We start from the raw sequence: 16,929 nt of genomic DNA, 5'->3' as shown, positions 1-16,929 counted from the left end.
AAAGGGAAAGAAGGGACGTTTCCTCTCCCAGAAGCTCAGTGTATTCCATGGCCCTGTATACACAGGAGAAGCCCATGACCCGTCCCCTGCCCGGAACTTTCCGGCTAACAGACGTAGGCAGTGACCAGCCTAGTGTCCACAAACGGACCACTTCCTGCGGTGCCCAAGGTGGGACAGGCCCAGAGTTTAGATGGGAAGGGATGGGGAGGGTTCTGGGTTACTCTTAGGTTTCTTGAAGGTTCTGCACCTCCTGTCATGTATGGTTAAAGCCTGACCTGAAAAGGACCCCGCTGGGTGTCCAAGTCCATGCTGCAGAGACCTTGGTCGGGTCTCTGTTTCGTTAACACAGTGAACACCGGCTGCCCACTTCTGTCTCCCGAGAGAAGCTGAGGAAGACACCCGTGCTGGACCCTGAAACCTTTTGTGTGCCTACCCGTATGCCTTAATGCCACCGTTCATGGGTTTGGTTCCTGTGGATTGAGGGACACGATATGAGCTACCATTTGGTTCTATGTTATATGCCAAGCACTACGATAACATTTTCATATTATTTCTGTAATCTGACCCTCATAATCTGACCCATCATTGGTATTTTTCTTTTCAGTGTGTAGACGGGGAAGCCAATATTTGGGTTACTTCTTTACCTAGAATCACGGCACGAATAAACTGTGAGGTTGGGATTTGAACCCGGTTTGCCCCACACGCAAGCCTATGCTTTGGACTCTACATGGGGCCTCATGGGTCTGGGCCCAGATGTCAGTAGTTAATCTGGGCTAGACTTTTCTGATATAGCTAGTGAAAATAACAAAACAGAACTTAAGGAAAAATTATAAAATAAAAAATTGATCCCAGGAGGCTGTAACCCAATTTTACCAAGGATGCCAACTAAAGGGGTCACTTGAATTTGCCTTCCCCTCCTCTCTGCTGGATGGCCACATGTCCTCTAAAAGCATCTCTCACGTCTTGGTGATCGAAATGTCCTATAAGAGACTCTAGCCTTGAATGGTCCAGGGTTAATATTTCCTCATTGCAGGTCTCTGTTCGGTTTTACTAAGTGCCAAGTGTTTTTATTTTCTGTAAGCTAGGAGCCCCAGAATGCTGTTCTCTGTAACCCAGAGGAAACCCAGAGTAAGGCCAGGAGGGACGATAGGGAAAGGTGACACCAGCTTTACCTTTCAAAGCCCGTTGTGTCTCTGATGACTTCCAACTTCCTCCAGGAGTTTCCACGGGAGCAAGGTCTACCTGCAAACGTATGCTGGTGAGACAAACACTAGAAGTGAGCAAATGAAATATAGGAGCCTAAAACTCGTCACCCTCCACTTAGGTAATGCTTATCCTGAAAACTCACTTAGGGGGTATGTACATATAAGGTCAAGACAGAGGGTCCTCTTTAGTGAGGGATGAACACTGTGGCCCAAACAGAACCAAAACTCCTCCTTCCCCCAAATCCATTCAGTGCCGAGGCCATGCACCTAACCCCTGGCCTAAGTAGTTGTATGCCAGGCCCTCCTCCTCTCTTGTACTGACGGTTGCTCCCTGCCCAGCCCGATTTGACCTTCCAGACCCTTCCTCTAAGACTCTGACTCCCTCAGGCAGCCTGCCTCACCTCTCTTCCATCATTTCCAATTCTCACTGTCAAACACCATCTCCAATATCACAAGCCTGCTGCATGAGGCCCACCAACTTTGTATGGCATCTAGGACACTTCTCTCTGGTCTGACACACACCTCCAGCCCTCTATCCCACCCTCCAATGTGTGCACAGGAATGCTTACAGTTTCCAAAACATCCTGTGCTCTCCCATTTCTGGGCCTTCACCCTTGCTGACACCTCCACCAGGAAGTCCCCTGTCCCCCGTAACTGCACTGAATGGAGATGCCTCCTGGGCTGGGTGAAACTCATTCACTTTGGACTCCCACTGAGCAGGAGATTGACAAACTTTCTTTGGAAAAGTAGAGAAGTGCTGACCCAGTAAGGGAATTTAGTTCCCATGGAATCACCATTTCAGCCGGAATGTTTCAAAATGGCCATACAGGGCAGCAGCGTGGCAAAGGGCAGAAGCTGGGGGCTCAACTGGACCTGAATGGAGTCCTATCTCTGCCATGGGGGACGCCAGTCTCCTCTTGTGTAGAAGGTGAAGGGCAGCAGAGGGGCCGCACAGCCATGGTGGGAAGGCTTGCAGAGGAAATGACTGGAAAATGTTTATCACAGTGCCAGGTACAATAAACGTCCCCAATAAATACCAGCTTGAAAACAAATGCCTGGATCCATGAAGCTCTAGTTTTATTTGTGTTTCCTTCATCGCTCACAAATCAAAATCCTATTTGAGAAGTGCTTTCCCTTTTCTGTGAGAAGAGGCCGAATGCCCCCTTCCTCTGTGGAGCCGGGCTTGGGTAGAGAGACCTGTGCTGGATCAGCGGGGTAGGAGGGTGGGCGGCCACTGTGGGGTAGGCCCTGAAATCTGGGGGTCTGGAAAACCCATGGTTTACCACGGAAACCACGACAGGACCTTCACATTCACACCCAGCCTGCCTTCCTCCCCCGGGCCTCCCGAGCCCCCTCAAGGGTAAGGACAGAGAGGCCACTGCTCCAGCAGCTAAGAAGCCCACTCTGTGGTTTGACTTTTCCTGTCCTCCCACCTGCCACGGAGTGGGCCGTGGTGCTATTACTCAGGTGCTGCTTCTCTTAAAGCTCAGAGGCAGCGGAAATCACAGACCCCAGCAGCTTCTGACGGCTCCCCTGATGTTCTGGCATTGACATTAACTAGAGGCCAAAATGTTTTCCACCAACTCTGCTCCCTTCTCTCCTGAACACAGGAATTTCTCTTGCGATGGCTTTTGAGAAAAGAATGGTCCCATTTGTTTGAGAGGAAAAAAAAAAAATGGCTGCACCATTTCCCCCTAACAGCCACATCTCTTAAGGAGCGATTGCCATTATCCTATTTTGAAGACCTTTTAGCATGGGCCTTAAAACTGGATCTCTGATGCACAGTGATTCCTGCCCAGCTTTAACATTAGAATCCTACTCATTTGCCTTCCTCAGCTCTTCTGGAAATCAGCTTCTCACACAGCTCTCTGCCTCCCAAGTGCTGCCCCAGAAGAAGCACCCAGAGTGATGATCAGTGATCATTCCACTGGCTAGACAGGATCTCATTTGACTTAAGCAGGAGGCATAAAGCACTTAACTCAATTCCCAAAACAGGAAACTGATATTGCAAATAAATAAATAAATTGTTCACACGGGTAGTCATGGAGGTGACAGGGATGGATTCATGTTTTTTTTTATTACCAACAAGCTTTTGTTGAACTTAACCCTGTGCCAGACATGTGCTGGTCCCTGGGGGGGGGGGGGGTACACTGAGGGGATTGTGACTGTGGGGAAATAGGTTCTACTTACATAAATGGATTAGGAAAAAGCTTAGGACGGGAAGCCACCACCATGGGGTGAAAGTGTCCAAGGTAAGCTAGCAAGATACTGTAATGGGATCACAAGTAACTTGTTATATCACCCGCAGGAAATTACTTTCCATCTGATGCCAATATACTATTGCACTCTGATCACAAACTCCACTTGCCCCCTAAACCCTTTGCTTCTTACACACATAAGTTAATGATTACTATCTGATTGTTTTCTTCATGTTCACCACATGGGTAATATCTTGTTTTCTTCATGTTCACCATGTGTGTAAGATCTTGAGGGCTCAACAAATACAGAAATGAAACCCCTGTTCAGGGCTCTTGTCTCCTCCCAGACATTAGCCTCTCTCTCATATTCAATTCTGCATCCACTCTCTTGCTGGACAAGAAAGAACTCCAGACTCATAGCCTGAGACATGTGACCTAATTGGGTAAACATGAACAAAGATATATCCACTTGTCTTTTTTGGAACAGCAGTCCAAGCCTCAGTAGATGCTTCAGTTAAGAAGGTGCTGGGATTTAAGACTGGGAAACCAGTACATCTCATCATCTCCATCTTGGACATTCATACGACACAACATTATTTAAAAGGGCTAAGAAGTCTTACAATAAAGAATCTCTTTAACTCTTTGTGTCAGTCAGGATAGGCTAAGTTATGTTGTAGGAAACAAACAACTCAAATATCCCTGTGGCTTAGGACCATGAAAGTGTATTTCTTTCTTGTGATACATGCCCCCTGAGGGTCAGCTGTGACTGCTACAGGACACAGGCTCACAGAATATGCTCAGTCGCACACACAGCTGGTCACTATGTTAAGAGAGAAGAGATGTGGTGAATACACATGTGGTGTGGCTCGTCTGGCTTGAATTGATGGTGCTATGTGCTTTGTGGCAGACAAAAGACAAAGGGAATATTCTGCCTGGATGTGAACATCGAACGGGACAGAGCTGGTTGGACACGCCAGACACAGGACTCCCTCCCACAGGAAGGACCTGGCATGAAGACCAGACCATAGCAGTTTCTTTAGGAAGGGACAAGTAGGTACCATCAGTCTAGAAAAAAACAAATCCAAGATTTCTTCAAAGTAGTGAGGAGAAGGCAGGTGAATTAGGCCCAGGCTACATACAAACAGAAAGTTGATTAAGTCCGAGGGGAAGAAGCTGTTCTAACAGGTGTTTCCAGTAGACTCTCTACCAGAGATTTGGGAGGTTTTTTTTTTTTTTTTTTTAAACATAGAGAGGACTCTGATTCCAATAAGCAATCTGCGATTAGGCTTTATCCTTACAGGAAACAGTAAACTCCCCCAACATCTGCTGAGACAAGCCTATACAAACAGGAAGAAGGATACCCAGGGCAAATGCTCACTAAACTATTTTACAGTTTACAGGACAGGAGGATGGAGAATCGTCATAATACACCAGCCACAAACAAGTCTGACAGAGCAGACACTCTGCAGAGAACCAGAAAGGCGATTCCATATAAAGGCATCTTTGGTTTTCCCCAGGGTAAAATCACAGGTTGAAGCACAGGCAGCATGGCGAGTCTTCCCTGGAGAACTGAGAAAGCCCCGCTCAGCTACGTGAGGAATCTGACACTTTTCCGTTCAGATGGCCTTGAATTCATTCTTATGAACCATATAAAGATGAGGCTGGCCAGACCTGTCTCATCAGAAGATCATAAGGCTTATTCAATCCTGATTTAAAAATAATCAGTGGGGCTTCTGGGTGGCTCAGTCAGTTGAGTGTCTGACTTCAGCTCAGGTCATGATCTCACACCTTGTGAGTTCAAGCCCTGCTTCGGGCTCTGTGCTGACAGCTTGCGGAGCCTGGAGCCTGCTTCAGATTCTCTGTCTCCCTCTCTCTCTGCCCACCCCTGCTCGCACTCAGTCTCTCTCTCTCAAAAATAAACATTAAAAATAAATTTTAAAAAAATCAGCAAGCCACCATGCTGACAGGGTGGAGCCTGCTTGGAATTCTCTCTCTCCCTCTCTCTCTCTCTGCCCCTTCCCCACTGGCTCTCTCTGTATAAATAAATAAATAAATAAATAAATAAATAAATAAGCAAGCAAGCCAAAAACAGAATAAAATTTCTTTAAATTGATAAAGGATCTCTACCAGAAATCTGCTATAATCATACTTAAAAGTGAAACATCAGCAGCATTCCTATTGTAGACAAAAGAAAAGGGTGCTCGCTATTTAATATTATATTAGCAATCACCCAAAGGAAATTCAGCTACAGAACAAAGGAAGGGATATGTGGCAGGGACAAATTCTCCCAATATCCCATCTCACTTACTTTCACAGTAATAGATTCTAAATTAGGCACATGGCCCCCCGGAATAAAAATCTCATTTCCCAGACTTTCTTGCAACTCAACCAGTGGCCATTAACTCCAGCCAATAGAATGAAAGAGGAAGTGTCATGCAACAGCTTCTGGGAACTTTCCTTAAGAGTCAGTCAGCATGTGCCCTTCTCTCATCTCCTCTGTCTCCCATCCTACTACCTGGAACTGGATGTTGTCATCTCAGATCTAAGGATGAGGGATGGTGAGTGGTGAGCTGGAAGGGCCACTGGACCCATAGGACTTCCCAGAAGAGAGCTGCCATACCAACTGGGAACTGCCTGCCTCTGGGCATTTTATGAGAAATGAGAATGAGAAACAAACATCTTCTTGTTTAGGGATCATTTATCTGAAACAAGGGTTAGCAAATGACTCCCTGGGCGCCAAATTCAGTCAGCTGCTTGTTTTTATAAATAAAGTTTTATTGAAACAGAGCCCCATTCACACACTCTCTATAGCTGCTTTCACACTACAATGGCAGAGTTGAGCAGTTACACAAAGCCAATATCTATCTGGCCTTTTACAGAAAACGTATGTCAACTCCTGATCTAGAAAATCCAGAAAATCAGTTGAACAAAAATCCACTTGAACAAATAAATATGACCCTAGTTCTATGGGAAGAAGGGAGATAAAAATGAGTTATTTCATCTGTTCTGTCCATGCCATCTTGAAGGATAGTTGATCTAAATTAAAGAGTTTCAATCTCAAAAATCAACTGACACCCTGAACCCTATTCAATGAAAGCCTTGTGTAAGATGTCCTGTAGTTATTAAAATAAAACCTTCAATCTTTATTCAGGGCAATGGTATGATTTATAGAAAAGACAAAGAAGTGATTTGGAGTCAGAAGTCCTGGGTTTCAGACTCACCTCCACTATTTATTAACCTTTAGATTTCAGCAAAGTCCTTACAACCTTGGTCTTCTCATGAGAACACCTCCTTGACAAGTTAGGGCTGGAGTTACATGAGGTAACATGCATAAAGGCACCATGCAAACTTTGACATGATGAACGAATGCTGATTTCCTCACAGGGTTTATATATGAGATCATGACAAGTTTACAATATGGTGTCTAAATGTGGGTTTACAGGAAGACCAGCAACAATTCCAAGCATGTTCACAGACTCAATAGATTTCAGTTTAAACAATTACATTATGGGGGCGCCTGGGTGGCTCAGTCGGTTAAGCGTCCGACTTCAGCTCAGGTCACGATCTCACGATCTCGCAGTCTGTGAGTTCGAGCCCCACGTCGGGCTCTGGGCTGATGGCTCAGAGCCTGGAGCCTGCTTCTGATTCTGTGTCTCCCTCTCTCTCTGCTCCTCCCCGGTTCATGCTCTGTCTCTCTCTCTCTGTCTCAAAAATAAATAAACGTTAAAAAAAATTAAAAAAAAAAAAAACAACAATTACATTATGGCCAGAAAACAACCAGTTTCCAGGCAGACTTAAAGTTCAAGGATGAAATGATAAGATAGGAGAGATGTGAGGTGAGGGAACACAAGAAAGGATAAGAGGAGAAAGTAATAAGGGGAGATAGGGCACAACCAAGGGGAAGACTAAGGAGAAAGCCCAAGGGGAGGAGGGGAATGCCAGAGGGAGCTGGGGAGCATGGGAGCGTGGCTCCCTGGTGGCTTTCAGGCAAGAAGGGAATACACTCTTCCCCATCTCAGGTTCTTTGCATATGCTGCTTCCGTTCTCTGGAATATTCTCCTTGCCTCAGCCAACCCCCACCACTTACTCTCATCTTCCACTGTTACCTTTGCAGAGAGGTCTTCTCTGCCACCTCGTCTAACATCAGTTGAATAAATGAATGAGTGAATGGCAGGAAGAAGTCACATAAGCAAATGGAGGATCTAGATATCTACAATGTCGAATTTGGGGTATTTTAGCACCTACCACTATGATTAGTATTACTGTTACTTTTTAATAAAGTGGCACATATCTCTGTGAGTAATGAGGAATTCAAATATCCATAGGTTTAAAAATAAAGTCTGACATAGTATTTGTTCCTCCAGTCAGCTCCAAGGAAGGCAGAAACTTCATTCATTCCTTAGCCTGTCACCACCTAGTCTAATTCCTGACACGTAGTAGGCATTCATCAAATATTGACTGAACAGAGGAAGACAGATCAGTGTTAGCAAAACCTCACAGAGCTTTGGCCCCACCTTGGTTGCTTCTGGTAAAGACCTGGTGTCAAAGTTGTGTGGCTGGGCAGGGTGCTGGAACCAGGAGCCAGACACTCTGTTCCCTATAATGTTACTTAACTACTATGCATGTGACCGAGGGCCAGGCAAAGCTCTCCATCAAAATGTGAATATGGCTTTTCCTTTCTTCAAATAACTTTGAACCCTTCAAAGGATCACAGTGTCTTCACAGATTAATTCAAAATATTGTTAATGCTACATTTTTGTTTTGTCAGATCTGAAATTTAGAGATCATTTTATTTACATTTTCTTTGTCAAATGGCTGTCATACTTGTGGTTTTTTTTCCTGTAAATAGAAGGGAAAAAATACAAAGGCACACAGTGGAAAGTTGCTTTTCATGAAAATGTGAAGCATTTCTGGAGAATATAGTAAATGACAGTCAACCAAAGTATGTTCTATGAGTATTTGGGTTTGTTTTTTTTTTAATTATTCTTTTTTTCCCCTCTCCTTCCACAACTGTTGAAGAATTTCTCTACTGAATTAACTCCTAAGCGTCTCTGAAAATTTGAAATCTCTAGGAGTGTTACAGTGTGAGTGTACATATCCTATTTCTTCTTTCCTTTTTTTTTTTTTTACTTTTTTTAACCTTTATTTAATTTTGAGAGACAGAGAGAGACAGAGCATAAGTAGGGGAGGGGCAGAGAGAGAGGGAGACACAGGATCTGAAGCAGGCTCCAGGCTCTGTGCTGATAGCACAGAGCCCAATGCAGGGCTCGAACCCATGAACCGTGAGACCATGTGTTCAGCTCAAGTTGGACTCTTAACAACTGAGCCACCTAGGTGCCCCTCCCATTTTTCTTTCTAATAGAACCCTGATTTTTCTTAGGTATCCACTCCTTCTCAGCTGCCTGCATTCCTAAGAGGAAGCTGAACAACTCTCAGCTGAATTGGGGTGAACTTGATTGGCCTAAAAGTATTCTTTCCTCCTTGCAATTGATTGGCTCAGGAACAGACATACAGACATGTGACTCCATTCTGGTTGATAAGAAGCCAGATGAGGCATCTGGTTAAAGATACCTGTAGATGCTTTACTAGGGGCTTGTATGAAATACTGAACTGCTCCATAAGAATATTCCCATAAGCAACAGCATCCCATTGAAAACAGCCCTTCCTAAAAATGAGTTCAGAATCCAAATCACATTAGGAAACAAATTACCAAAATGGGCAGTTAGCAAACACAATAAATGGTAACATTTGTTCATCAAAACCAGAGATAACAAATCAATCTGAAGAGATTTTAAATACATTTAAAACATTTAGGGATAAAAAAAAAAAAAGAAATATATAGTAACAAAATAGTGCAGGGGGAAAAAGATAAATTGATCCCTCCCCTAAAACTCAAACAGAAACTATACAAATTAAACAAAAAACATGGAAATTAAGTCTCAATAGGTGGGTTTAATAGTAAGTTAGGGGTACATGGGTGGCTCAGTTGGTTGGGCATCTGACTTCAGCTCAGGTCATAATCTCATGGTTCCATGGGTTCAAGCCCTATTTTGGCTCTCTGCTGACAGCTCAGAGCCTGGAGCCTGCTTCGGATTCTGTGTCTCCCTCTCTCTCTGCCTCTCTCTTTCTCTCTCAAAAATAAATAAACATTAAAAAACTAATAGTAAGTTATATACAGTTGAAGAGAAGAGTAGCAAACTAGAATATAGAACTAAGGAAATCACCTAAAATGTAGTTCAGAAAGATAAAGTGTGAGATATAAAAGACATAGGGTAGAATGAAAAGGCCAATATATGTCTAACCAAAGTTCTAGAACAAGATAGAGAGACAATATTCAAGAGATAAGAGCTGAATTTTTCTCAAAGGGAGGAAAAACATGTCTTCATATTATGCAAGTAGACTGAATCTAGAGCCGTATAAATAAAAGCATGTAGGCACATGGTAATAAAACTGCAGAATATCCAAGGTAAAGAGGAAAATCTTAAAGTTACCTAAAGGAAAACAAAACAGATGAGCTACAAAGGAATAATAAACTACAAGTGGATTTCTAAGAAGCCAAAGTAGATGCCAGAGGCCATGAATAATATCTTTTAGATACTCAGGCGGAAACAATTGTCATTACAAAAATCTAAATTTTAGCTAAATTATCATTCAAAGTTAAAATTTTAAAGCTAAAGACAATTTTAGACATACATAGACAAAGAGAGTTGAGTGCCCAGAGTCTTGCTGAAAAAAATCACTAAGAGGTATACTTCGTCAAGAAGGAAATTGAATCCAAAAGGAAAGATGAAGATCCCCAAAACAAGGGCAGTCAAATAAATTGGTAAAATGCCCTACAGAATCTAAGTCATTACTGACTGGTACCGATACTAATAAGGGCTAATTGAGTGTTGCTTGAAATCAGTGGGGAGTTCATATAATAGATGCCGATACCATAAAAGATGGAAGAGTTCAGAAAGAAGCTAAACCATTCCTGTTCAAGAAGACAGAAACATAAATCACCTCTAGAAAACGTAAGGTCAAGTACGCATGTCAAAAATTGTGGATGACCTCATAAATAATAAAAATAGAATGTATGCTTTCCAAACAATTAGAGGGGGATATGAGGAGGTAAAAGAAAATGTGATCAATTCAATAAAGGCAGGAGGGGAGGGGAAAAAAAAAGAAGCAAAGCTTAGAGATGCAAAGAAAACGTGGGTAATTATTCCTCAAATTCAATCACATTCCCAACCAAATGTTGCATTACCTAAAGACTAAATTGTAGGTTAGCCTCCAACGATGTGTTCACTGTTGTAAAGAGAGAAGAGCTATGTGAATATATATGCACACACTGATGCACACACAGAGAAAGCATTTGAGGAAATATGCCCGGTTTCTACAGTCTTCCTCTCTAACTGGTTAATTTGTGTAACTCCTTTCCTCCATGATCCATTCTGTGCTTCCTTTGTCCTCAACCAAGTCTTCAGCTTTTTGAAGTTCTCTGACACAGTGACTCAACCCTTTGTTCCAAAGGGGTCGGAATCCTCAGTGGTCCTCCTCTTCTCTGGTTGCTATAGTTTTCCATTGGACATGGAAGTACTAAGGGACAACCCAGAAAATCCTCTCATTCCAGACATAGACCTCCCTGCCCTTGTAGTGCTGAAACAACCAAATTTCCACTTGGTGGTTGGATGACCTACCACAGTCTGTGGGGTCATGGCTGGAAAAACAGTGTTTCTCCTTGACTCTCACACTGCTACCACACAAGACTTCTGACATCAGATGTGTGGATTTTTCCCACACACCCAGTAATTCTCTGAGACACCAGCAGGGTATCCTACAATTCAATTCATTTGGACACTAATTGGAGTTAGTGCAGACTCCACAGGTTCAGGGCTCAGTCCCACAAGACTGCCCTCACTTCAGATGCCAGTTCCAGGACCAGGTTGTCACCAGTGCTAAAAATCAGGGTTCCAACCACCCATTTCCTCAAGTTCAATCATTTCCTAGAACAGCTCAGAACTCAGGGAAACATTTACTTACATTCACTGGCTTATTATATAACAAAGGATATGATAAACGATACAGATAAACACCCAGATAAAGAGGCACATAGGGCAAAGTCCAGAAGGGTACCAAGCGCAGGAGTTTCTGTCTCCATGGTGTTGGGGTGCACCACCTCCCAGCATGTGGAGGTGTTCACCAACCTGTAAACTCTCCAAACCCCATGCTTTTGAGATTTTTATGGAGGCTCCATCACATAGGCATGATCAATCTTTAACTCAGTCTCTGGCCCCTCTCCTCTTCCCACAGGATGAGAGTTGGGGCTAAAAGTCCCATCTTTCTTTTTTTTTTTTAATGTTTATTTTTGAGAGAGAGCGAGCGAGTACGAGTGGGGGAAGGGAAGAGAGAGAAGGAGACACAGAATCTGAAGCAGCTCAGAATCTGAGCTGTCAGCACAGAGCCTGATGTGGGGCTTGAACTCATGAACCATGAGATCATGACCTGAGCTGAAGTCTGATGCTTAACCGACTGAGCCACCCAGGCGCCCCTAAAAGCTCCATGTTTCTAATTGTGCCTCGGTCTTTCTGGTGATCAGCCTCCAACTTGAAGCTATTCAGGAGCCTACCAAAAGTCACTTTATTAGGACAAAAGACACTCCAATCACCTAACAAATTCCAAGGGATTTAGAAGCTCTGTGCCAGGAACCAGGACCAAAGACCAAATGTTAGAACAAAAGATGCTCCTAAATGCTCTTACCTCTTAGGAAATTATAAGCATTTTAGGAGCTCTATGCCAGGAACTGGGGGCAGAGACCAAGATACACAGCTTCTATTATTTCACAGATAATTCTCTTCCTTACCTTTTGGTTCAGAGGCATGAGGAGCCCCAACTTGTCAGCTGGATGTCTCAACTGCCAATTAGAAGGAATCACTCACTGTTGGGTTCCCTGGGAAAGCATTCTTCCCTTATAAAGTGAAACTTCCTACAAGAGCTTAAATTGCGGGCAACAGGAAGCAAAAATTCTAGAAGTGTATTATCAGGTATAATTGTGGGATTCTTGACCCAGGAGTACTGTCTAACGCAGAATTCTCTTTTTTCATCACTGTTTGATGAAATCCAATGAACTAGCAAGGTCACATCCATTAGCTGAGGAAAGTAAATCCAATTCACTTTTACCTATTTTTCTTCCCAGCTGTGTAGGCATTCCACAGTTGTTTAATCAGCCTCACCAAGGGAAAGCTTGCAGATAATCCAGGCTTTTAATTATATCTCCCTAGCCAGAGGGACTGCCAGCGTGGCCTCCTGGATTTCTTAACCTATTCCCAGACAGCATAGCCATTCAGTTGCCATCTTCTCCCAGCCGAGAAAGGACATCCCCCTTTGCACAAAGGAGCGTCTCCCTAGAATAGCAATGCAGTACTTTCCATGCACATGTGAGAGCATCTTTCCTGGTGCTCTAGGCTGCGTATCAGCTGAAGATCTAACACATCATATTGAGTCAACTCTGTTTCATAACCCTGTCTGAGTGAGGCAAGATGTCAGGTCCTTCAGACAAGCTTCACCACGCCACACATCACATGAAACCCTGTCCCCAGGAAAGGCCCCATTCTGTGTCTTCCCCTCCTGCACTAGCCCATCAAGTTCCTCCCACTGGAGGTCATGTTTTAATGACCACAGGTGAAGCATAGCTAGAGAACAAGGAGACAGTCTACTGTGTTGTCTCTGGCACCCCGTCGCTATTTCATGGCTTTTGATTTCACCTTCTATCTTAACAAATATAAAAAAAAAAAAAAGTCCAAAACATAAGCCAAGAAAGGATTTGGGCAGGGAAAAATAAACACTCCACCTCATTTCCCAGGAGAAAAACCAGTGACAGTGACCATTTATTTTTTTATTTTCAAGATTGAGAGAGACAGAGAGCACGAGAGTGTGAGCAGGGGAGGGCACGGGGTGGGGGTGGCGGGGGGGGGAGGAGAGAATCTTAAGCAGGCTCCATGCTCAGCACAGAGTCCAACATGGGGCTCGATCCTACAATCCTGGGATCATGGCCTGAGCCAAAATCAAGAATCACTCAACCGACTGAGCCACCCAGGCACCCCAAACATTGACCATTTCTTGATTTTCTTTCTTCTTCACATGAGTAAAAAGCACCACATCTTTCTGGGTTGAAGTGTCCTTTTGTCTTGCCATCAACTGAGTCTGTAAAAAAGGGAGAACTGTGTATTTGGCTTGTAGTTTGCACAGCCACCTAGAGACAAACCAAAATAACACAAACAAACAGAAAGTAACCCAGCCTGCTGCTCCCTTGAGAAGGTGGTGGGTAAAAGCCTATCATGAAGATCATAAAACACAGCAGGCTTGCCTGGGAGTGGGAACAGGAGGGAGTAGAAGAAGGGAGAGCAGCTGTTGAGAACCAAGAGCATATTTAAAAATTTTTCAAATTGTGGGAGGATGGGATTGTCTCAGGAGTCTGAGTTTAGAAACACCCAGCACTGTGGCGCCTGGGTGGCTCAGTCGGTTGAGTGTCCATCTCTTGATTTCGGCTCAGGTCATGACAGGCCAGATCTCACGGTTTGTGTGATCAAGCCCCATGTCAGGCTCCATGCTGACACTACAGAGCCTGCCTGGGATTCTCTATCTCAATCTCTCTCTCTCTCTTCCCCTCCCCCAGCTTGCATGCTGTCTCTCTCTCTCTCTCTCTCTCTCTCTCTCAAAATAAATAAATAAACTTTAAAAATACCCAGCATCATTTACTGCTCTTGACAGGCCACATGTGACAAAATACAGCTCCCTTGGAAACAAAAATGTGCTCGGGAAAAGGCACTGAAGATCAAGTTCTAGCAAAGTCTGAGTCCTTGATGCACTCCAGCTCTCACAAGAATAAGTTTAGGAGGAAGACTTAGATGTCTGTTTACTTCCAAAGAAACAGTCTGTGATCACCACGGCAAGGGCGCCATCTTTGAAGGGAGAAAATTTCCAAATGATAAGAACCATAGAAAAATGTATGGCAACTTCTTCCTTGGTGCTTAAACTGGGGATGCCACTGGCCATTTGTCCTGGATCTCTGCAGTCCAAATAACCTGAGGTGCCCTGGTGGCAGCGTGAGAGGGGAAAACCCAATGCAATGGTAGTTCTTATCTATTATTTCAAGCAGAAAAGTGTTGTTACAAATCCATATATTTCAGATGGCAGGTCAGCCTGCCCTGCAGAATGACTGGACTTTTTGCAGATGGCCAGCGGAATCCCTTCTGCTAATCTTTGGAAACGTGGAAGAATTGCAAAGATGACCTGTGCCTGCCCTCTCTTCTGCCCTCAACCTCTCCCTCCCCACCAACCAAGCCTTCCAGATGCCCCAGCATCATCGAAGTCCACTGTTATGTATTAGAGCTTCCATGTGCTTTGGGGATGGTTGAAATATTTTGAAAATATGCTGAGGCTAAATGATATTTATGGGTCCCTTGTTTTGCACTCACTATTCAGTCCATTCCTCTTACTCAGCTCAGGTCTGCTCTCCTCTAGATGGAGCGATCCTTCTGTCCTAAATCAGGGGCGGGGAGGACCACCCTCACCCCTGGCACTCTGCTCTTTCACCCCCAGCCAAAGCCACTACTATCCCCTTCCCACAGTTCTGTTGAATCCCAGTTACGAGTTTCACAGAAAAAGAGCTTGAGAAGACTTCAGAAGCCAAGAAGTATCTTACTTCTAGGATGACTATTTCCTACACATTCAGAATTTGTTTCTTCCCAGCTTCACAATAATTATGTTTTGGTACATGGTGGTAGCCGCTAAGATTGAAGGGGAAACTTATAAGTTTGTCCTTGTCAAGAAGGAATGTTTCAACAGTCTTGTGTACTCATGAGTCTTTATTCATCCTTCAAAGTGTCTGATAAGTTCTGATTCTTCCGTAAGTTTTTCTTTTCGTTATTAAGTGCTTACTCTCTGCCTGGCCTTCTGCTTTTCTTTTGATCTATCACATTATGCTTTTTATTTATACCTAAAACAAAGCTGGGAGCCTCCTAAATATGAGCTGGGAGGAAATGTCCTTTTGCTGACTCTTGGTGCTTTCAAAAAAAGTAATGGAGAAGGCAATAACCTTCATTTATTATTACTGCTTTTATTATCAAAACACTTGGAGGGGCATCTGGTTGGCTCAGTCAGTAGAGCATGTGACTCTCAATCTCAAGGTAATAGGCTCAAGCCCTACATTGGGCATGGAGCCTACTTTAAAAAAAAAACACTAAAAAAGAGAGAGAGAATTTAAAAAGACTAATTCTAACACCATTTCTTTCCTCTCACTTTCCTCTCTCTGTATTTACAAGACCATATCTTGGACTGCCTGGGTGGCTTATTTGGTTAAGCATCCACCTCTTGATTTTGGCTCAGGCCATGATCTCAAACTTTGTGGCTTCAAGCCCCATGTCGGACTCTGCTGACAGTGTGGAGACTGCTTAAGATTCTCTCTCTCTTCCTCTCTCTCTCTGCCTTCCCCCCACCCCCTGCAGCAAAATAAATAAATAAACTTAGAAAAAAACCACTTGGCCACTGAGTATGTCATTGCATAAGACGGGAGCTGGGTGGGGATGGTCCCCACTCAGCTCTATTAAGGATGCCATATCCCTGGCACTATGCCAAATCTAAACTCCAAGTCCATTCTCCACTTGGAACTGGGGGATCTGGAGGAAATCTCAAATCATCTGTGTCAGTGAGTGTCGTGTAAAATCATACCTACTGATGGCTCCTTCCTCACATGCCTCACATTTACAGATCCAGAAATGTTTGCTAGTGCTTGTCCTTTCTTTCCAAACACTGTCTGGATACTGAATAGATGGTTAATCAAATGACAGATATGGATAGAAAAGAAGACAAGAGGACTAAGCTTCTAAATTGAGGCTGCTCAGGGGTCTCATGAGAGGGCTCTCTCAACTTGGAGCATTTCCACTGTACTTCAGAGTCAAATGGAGAATACAAACCAAATTCTCATTGTCTTTTACCCAGGAATTCCAGGAGCAACAAGGATTCAAACAGAAGCTGCATCTCTCTGCCTTGGGGGTAGTCTCCTAGGACAAAGAGGTAGATCAGGACAAAGACAAAACCAGTGACCACATTACTGGTGGAGGAAACGCTCTCCTCTTCATGCTGACCTTTAACCCTTGTATCACCGAGTTTCCATGAGTGCTGCTAAGTTCAACTGTAGGTGTACAACATTAAGATACTCAGGAAGACCACGACTGTTACAACAAACGTGAAAATGTGAAAATGTCCTCCCATGAATCGACAATCAACAGGGAAGGGTCTGCACTGTTATATACATATATGCACATAAGCATTGTTATAATTATCCTTCTTTGCTTTGGGAATGGTTGTCCATGTCAGCTGTATCAAAGGGATAAAAACTTCAGAAAGGGCAGTACTTGTTCCTTCAGTGTGGAACAGAAGGCAACGTAAATATAGGTCCATTATGACCTTGACATCATGCTTTGCCCCACTGACCTTCATAACCCATCCACAGCACTAGGTCTCTGTCCATCTCCACCCCACCCAGA

General features: G+C 43.8%; 1 long non-coding RNA gene across 3 annotated transcripts in view; it reads right to left on the bottom strand.

The window, feature by feature from the left end:
• The window catches only part of LOC131515125 (uncharacterized), a 97,885-nt gene that overhangs the window by 4,978 nt on the left and 75,978 nt on the right, over window positions 1-16,929 (bottom strand). For 2 of the 3 annotated variants that reach the window (XR_009263455.1, XR_009263457.1), the window contains exon 3: window positions 1,173-1,255. This is a non-coding gene — a long non-coding RNA (uncharacterized LOC131515125). Of the gene's footprint in view, window positions 1-1,172; window positions 1,256-13,243; window positions 13,586-16,929 lie in introns of those variants that run through there. The other variant, XR_009263456.1, reaches the window with a different exon arrangement.

This window comes from Neofelis nebulosa, chromosome 6 (assembly GCF_028018385.1).
Source record: "Neofelis nebulosa isolate mNeoNeb1 chromosome 6, mNeoNeb1.pri, whole genome shotgun sequence".
NCBI classification, from domain to species: Eukaryota; Metazoa; Chordata; class Mammalia; order Carnivora; family Felidae; genus Neofelis; species Neofelis nebulosa.
The sequence above is the reverse complement of the archived record's forward strand: the minus strand, read 5'-3'. Positions and strand labels throughout refer to the sequence as shown.